At 45.3% G+C, this 6,567-nt stretch overlaps 1 protein-coding gene across 2 annotated transcripts in view; it reads left to right on the top strand.

Annotated features, from left to right (window-relative positions):
- Positions 1-4,405: 4,405 nt before the first annotated feature.
- The window catches only part of LRFN5 (leucine rich repeat and fibronectin type III domain containing 5), a 305,202-nt gene continuing 303,040 nt past the window's right edge, over positions 4,406-6,567 (top strand). For both annotated transcript variants that reach the window (XM_049768400.1, XM_049768399.1), the window contains exon 1: positions 4,406-6,172. The gene's annotated coding sequence lies outside the window, so the exon portion shown is untranslated. The remainder of the gene's footprint in view (positions 6,173-6,567) is intronic.

The following is a 6,567-nucleotide window of genomic DNA, read 5'->3' as shown; positions in this document are numbered from 1 at the left end:
TCTTGTAAGCTTTTTCAAAAAGTTCCTGACATGGGTAATACGTTCAAATCAAATTTAAAAAATATAAAACTCTATAGCACCTTTCTTAGAAAAAGAAACCACTGCTTCCACCAGCGACTTATTCAATTCTTAGTGCTAGTTTCAATTTTGAAAAAAAGAGTTTTAATAATGTACTACGCTGTCATCATCAATATGATTCTTAGAGATTAAAAACATATAACAGAGGTAGAGGAAGAAAGGTAAAAGAAGTGTATGTTTTATATAAGATCAAGTAAAAAGACATGAAATATTTTTAATTTCAAAATAAAATAAAAAGAACCCAGAGCAGGAGAGAACAGAAAGGATATGGACATTCTGGTGGTGGATGTAGTGCAATAATATTGAAAGCCAAAAGGACTAATATTAGTAATACTGCAAATCAATACAACTCATCTTTTAAAATAAAACCTTCATAAAATTAAGCTAAAATATAAATAAAAATAACATAAATTTAAGCAGTTATTTTGTATCTTGTAAAAAGCTACATAGTAAACAAAATTGACTTTAGTGAGGTCCATTTCTTTAGTGAGAGAAATTGAAATTTGTTTATGAAAAAGATAAACTGGGTCACCAACTCCGATTAGAGCTCAGTTGAATTATGGTTTTAGATAAGACCTAATTGTCAACATTGTTTGTATTTTAGAACCTGATAGGTAGGTTCCTGAGATAAACGTGTGCATGTGTGTCTATGTGTCTGAGTGTGTGTCTCAAAACTATGCATGGTACAAATCTAATAGTGACTGTATTTATGCCCTGAAGTTCAATATTAATTATTTTATTTTGTCTAAGTTGGTTTAAAAAAAGACAACCTTTTATGTAAGAAACTTTTTATTTCCTTGTTCTTTCTACCAAGTTTAATTGTTGACTTAGTGTGTTTAGTATTAGTTTAAAAAATTTCCTCCCAATAGACACTCTCTAGAATTTATAAAAAGAATGCTTTAAAAGTACACATAAAAGCATTCATTAAAGTATATATAAACAAAATTATGTTAAGTGACTTTATCTCAAACTACAATCCAAAGAATACAGAAAATTCTTGAGCTAATCATACCAATTGTTAAAAACTTTAAATATAGATCATGTTTTTTCACTATTTTAAAATAAACTCAAATGTTAAATAATTATATAACTATAATTATATAGTTACTTTTAGTTATAGTTACTTTCAGTTATGCATCTTAACTGTACAATATTCATAATTCTATGCATTGTCTAAAGTTAACAAAACACTCAACTTTTTTGAGGTCTGGGAATAGTTTCAAATTTAAAATAGTTCTTTAAATAAAAGATCTAGGAATTTTGATGTAACTTATAACTTAAAATTGAGTTGGCCTAAATGTTTTGAGAGTAAATTAATACAGTCAAGAAGGCTAATAAAAACTAAAATTATAATTTAAATAAACTCTAGCTCTTTTTAGATCCTAGTGAGTAAAGTGATCTTATTTTCAAGGAATTAGTTAGAAATTTTACTAGGATTACAACTTCACCCTGGCAACCTCCCATAAGAATGACTATTTCATAGTGGGTTAAATTCTACAATATAAGTAACAATTAGAAATGACCAATTTCCAAATTTTCTTAGGCCTCCCCTTTCTCTGCCTCTCTTTGTTGAAATAAAATTTATAAAAATACCTTTTTCTAAATTAGAGAGTCTTCTGGAGAGAATCATTTTTTTCCTTGAAAATCTTGTTTAGCTTCTACAGAAAAACATGCAACGTACAGTTATGATCTTCCACCCCTTCCACACTCTTTAATCACCAGTATAGTCTGAAAAATGTAAATATAGTATATGGCTTTACCAAAGTGCTTTCTAGAGTTTAGATGTCAAGGAGAAAGTAGCTACAAAAAAGAGCAAAAATAACAGCAGCAACAAAAGCGAAATGTATAATAAGGTTAATCTAGTTTGCGAGGGATTACTATAAAAAAGAACATTAAACATTAAAAAGTATTAACTTCATTATGCTCAAACAATCAATATCACACACACCTTTTCTGAAAGGCACCCTGGAGAGTGATTAACTTTGCCCTGATATTATTATATCAGGATATTATTATATCCGTAAGTTCGAGAGTGGGTTAAGTATGAGCCTTCCTCATCTTTGTCCAGGCACTAGGAAAGCAAGAAGTTAGTTACTTCTTGAGAGGTAAATTATTTAGAAAAAAAAAAAAGTTATTTAGTCCAGCGATGCTGAAAGTCTCTGGCTTTCCATCCAACTTCTCGCTCCACGTTGGTCTCTAGAGAGTTGCAAATCTTTATCTACAGGTTGATAGTGAACTATTCCTGCTTATTGCAACCAGAAAGAGAGGCGATCAGGACAGTATAAAAAGAAAAGGAGGTACCCCCGCATCCGAGAGTTATGACTGTGCTCTCAGCCTTCATACTAATGGGTACAGGAGAGATACTCGGCCATCCAGGATTTGCTGAGTTATCTATCGCGGCGGTAATGTGAAAGTGGGTAGAGGTTGGCACCTCTGTCTCTCTTTAACTTTCTAACTTTTTCTCTCCTTTTCTTCATCCTTATCCTGGAGTTTCTGGATTCTTCCTCAGCGGATTAACGTCGAGATTGTCTTGGAAACCTCCCTTTCACTTTGAAATTCAGGAAACCATCCAGGGAGTCCAGCACTGATGGTCTGAGTGGCCACGGTCGCGGTATCCCTGGATGTATTGGTATGCCGGGTTCCATTGGGATTTCTGTAGGCGAAGGATCACAGAACGGTCCCGCAGCTGCCGGAGTTTGACCCTCCTGCCCGAAAAAGCGGCTTTTTTCAGTGTCTACTGGGCGCCACCAAGCTCCACCCCCAAATCCCTCCCAGAGCCGCAGAGAGGACTTGGAGGGATGAAGCGCCACCTGAATTGCAGCGCTGAGCCGCGCTCCTTCGGAACAAAGCCACCAGAAAGGTGGAGCGAATTCCTAAACCTGGGATTGGATCAGAGCCGGGGCGTGGAGGGGGGAAGCAGAGAAGGAGGGGATTGTGAGCAGTTTCCCCCTCTACCACCCCACCTCTCGGGCTCCTCCCGGAAAGAGGAGCTGGGGTGTGTCCTGCCTAGGAGGGACCGCTAGAATGTGCGCGTTTATGCAAGTCGGCTGTTATACTGGATTACTAGCTCGCCTGGGGGGTTGCAAAGTGTGGGAGAGCTGAAGGGGGTACCAAAACGCGAGGACAACCAGTTTCAGGACGCCACTGCATTGGCCCTAGCTTTGGCACATTGCTTTGCCATACAGCACCTCGCTCTTTCCAAAAAAAAAAAAAAAAAAAAAAGGTTACTTGCTCTAGCTTTCTTTCATCCACCAAATCTGCACCCCCTCACAGTTTTTCCATTTCCTCTCTTTTCACCAAGTGTCAGCCCAACGGATATCAGAGTTGAGCGGATATGATCTAGGGCAGGGCTAGTGGCTACTGTGCTGGTGAACCTCTCCAGGATAGAGAAAGTGTGTGCAGGCTCCAAGCTGAAAGGGACGATGGAGTCCCTAGAGGAAACCTTTCCTGAGCTGAGGGGAGTAGGGAGAGAAACTGGGGGTGTAGGGACTAGTTGAGAACAAGGAAAATCAACCTTTTAATTGGGGCTTAAGCATGGGGTTGCAGGTCCTGTGCAGCCCCCTCTCACCAACCCTTTTCTCCTTTCCAGGTTCAGACATGTTTTCTGTCCCAGGGACCTGTGTTGCCCTGTTTGGAGTGTGACTGCCTCTGGATTTCATGCTTGCTGGCACATTAGAAAGGCGCCTAAATGTCTGCAGAAGAGCTGATTTGATTCTAAAACAGGAATATTCTTAGTGTTTGCTTGCTCCCATCTAATTAGTCAGCAGAGCACCACCTCCGGATGGGATGGGATGGTGGCACTCTGGAAACCGGTGGCAGGTGAGAGTCACCAAGTTGGTGGCATCTCAGCTTTATCTCGCGGATGGTAGCTCATCACTTTCCCCCATCGCCTTTAGTAGTTGCAGCCACACCCAGGGACACTAGTTCGTCCCATTACCCTCGAGACGCTCAGCAAGTTTCCCTCGTCTCAGGAGGTGGGGAACGCCCTTAGAAGTTCGCCTTCTCTCTCCAGTTTGACGCCTCCTCCCCTCCCCTGCCTCCGACCATCCCGCGCCGCCTCCCCAGCCAGAAAGGATTTGCAGGCACTCCGCAGGCCCTCTCCAGAAACACGGGGCTAAAGCGGTCGCGAGCAAGCCGGGTTCGGAGGCCTGGGCTACTCAAGGGGCTCCCCCAGGACCTCCCCCTGACTCTGGCAAGTCTGGGTGGTGCAGTAGCTCCTGTCATTGCGGCGTGGGCCCGGCCCACGGCCACAAGCCCGCCGACGCCTCCGCCGCCGCCTCTGCCTTGCTGCAAAGCGGAGCTCTGCTCTTCTTGACCCAGTAGCTGCCGGTGCCGGCCAACGCCGCCTCTAGGAAGGAATCTGGAGTATCAGCCCCCCGCGGGTCACAGTCGCAGCCTGGGACTGCCAGCCTTGCGCCCGAGCCTCGGACTCCCCGGGGCGCCGCTGGGCCCGGGCGGGGCGCAGTGTGCAGCGGCGCACTGGGAGTGAAAAGCGTGTGCAGGGCGGCCCGAACCCGGGCGTCTGTGCCTGCGTGGGTGAGTGCGTCTGTTTGCGTGTGTTTTCCCTTCTTTGCTGGAAGATGTGAATGTTGGCCTGGCTGCTGCCTGCTGCTCCGCTAGGATTCTGGATTCGGTGGAGCTCTGCGGTGAGAGCACGACCCACACATATTATCCCTTTCTGCACTGCCGGCTGATACCGAGAGAAAAGCTCCACTGGACGGGGGTGGGGCAGACCCACAAAACCTTTCTGGAAACACACTCACATATGCACACACAGAACACACACACACACACACACACACACACACACACACACACACACGGCAGAAAGACTGAAAGATCTGAGATGATTTTCCTAACATTCCTTTTGACTCTTCCGTTGTGCTCAAAGATTCTGGATCTTTCCTACCTTTTCTAGTCTCTTGGCATCTCTGTTTGCTAAGGTGCTCCAACAACCCGTGTGTGTGTGTGTGTGATTGTGTGTGTGATTGTGTGTGTCAGTGTGCGTGTGTGTGTCTCTGTGTGTGCGTGTGCGCGCGTGCGCCTGTCTGATGCATTTGGCTGTCTTTTATCCAACTGCCCAGAAGCAAATGGGTAAACTCGCCAGTGCCCCTGGATGCTTAGGTTGTTACAGAGCTCAGAGGACGCCCAGGCCCATTTTCCCGGCTGGAATCGAAGCATCTGCCTGACTGGATCCATGTGTCGGATTCACTTTACCCACAGGTCTGGAAAGCGCCGGTCTTAACCTGCTTCCAGGTACACCACAAGGTCAAGAGAGTGTCTGGGAGCTGTCCTGTTTCTGTGCATCTCGATATTCCTATTTTGGCCAGAAGGATATTTCCATTTCTGTCCACATCAATTGGAAGCCAAAAGTTCAGCCCTTGGAGCTGGTTTGCTATGCAAACAAGGTAACCAGGATTGCTTTTGAGACTGCTTCGCGAAATCCCAGAGTCTTTCTCAGTCCCTCTCCGTTTTCTCCCCCCCACCCCCCACCAACATGTCACCAGCTCCTGAATTCCATGGATCTGAACTGGGGTTGGAGGACAACTTGAAGGAAACGTGATCCAGCAACTGTGCCAGACCTTTCGTTCTTTTGGCTCTCTGTGGTCCGGTGTCCATCGAAGCTGATCGTGAGAAGTCCCCTCCTTTGCCGGTCCCTCCCTCCCCGCGCTGTGCAAGGTGTGCGTGTGCAAGTGTGAATGCAAGCGCGCGCGCGCCTCGGTGCAAATGTGTGAGTGTGTTTGAGTGTGTGTTTTTTTCGTGTGTGTGTGTGTGTGTGTGTGTGTGTGTGTGTGTGTGTGTGTGTGTGTGTGTGGCCGCCCTGCCTCTGCCCGCTCCCCGGGCTCAGCAACGCGGGTTTCATGGGGCGATCGCCGCCGATCCCCCACCCAGTGCGACCTGCGGGCAGCGGCAGCCGTGGCAGGAGCCGCCTTTCGGACTCCCTAGGATGCGGGTGTTGAGCTATGGCAAAGGGCAGCGAAGTGACAAGCAAGACCCGCAGACGACTGTGAAAGCCACCTGGAGCCACCTTGCCGGGATTGTACCTGCGGGCAGAAAGTCCTCCTACGACCGTCTTTTCCTCTAGAGGCACCAGGTAACAGCAAACGTTTGCCGCCTCACCCAGTTTCCTTCTGATCTTGTTTCTTGTGTCTTATCTGCATTGCAGGCTACTTTACTTATTAATGTTTGGGAAATCATTAGAAAGGGCTGGATATCCATGGGTGCTCGGCGATGTTCTGATAGAATTTCAAAGAGGTGGACTATAAATGTATACCGGAGCACTTAATCTAGCAGTGAAAGAAAGCTAAGGGAATACGGATATGCTCCACCCTAAGTGATGTGGGTTTAAAAGCAAAAAAAAAATTTTTTTTTTGCTTTGTTTTAAAAGCTAAGCATGTTCAACTTGCCTGAAGATGCCAAAGATAAAAATCCTGTGTTTCCTTCAGGCTATGGTCGCCACGGCCCATTTGGTAGCCAACCTTCCCTATA

This window comes from Suncus etruscus, chromosome 2 (genome assembly GCF_024139225.1).
Source record: "Suncus etruscus isolate mSunEtr1 chromosome 2, mSunEtr1.pri.cur, whole genome shotgun sequence".
Classification (NCBI taxonomy): domain Eukaryota; kingdom Metazoa; phylum Chordata; class Mammalia; order Eulipotyphla; family Soricidae; genus Suncus; species Suncus etruscus.
Note: the sequence above shows the minus strand (reverse complement) of the source record. Positions and strands in the feature narration are given on the sequence as shown.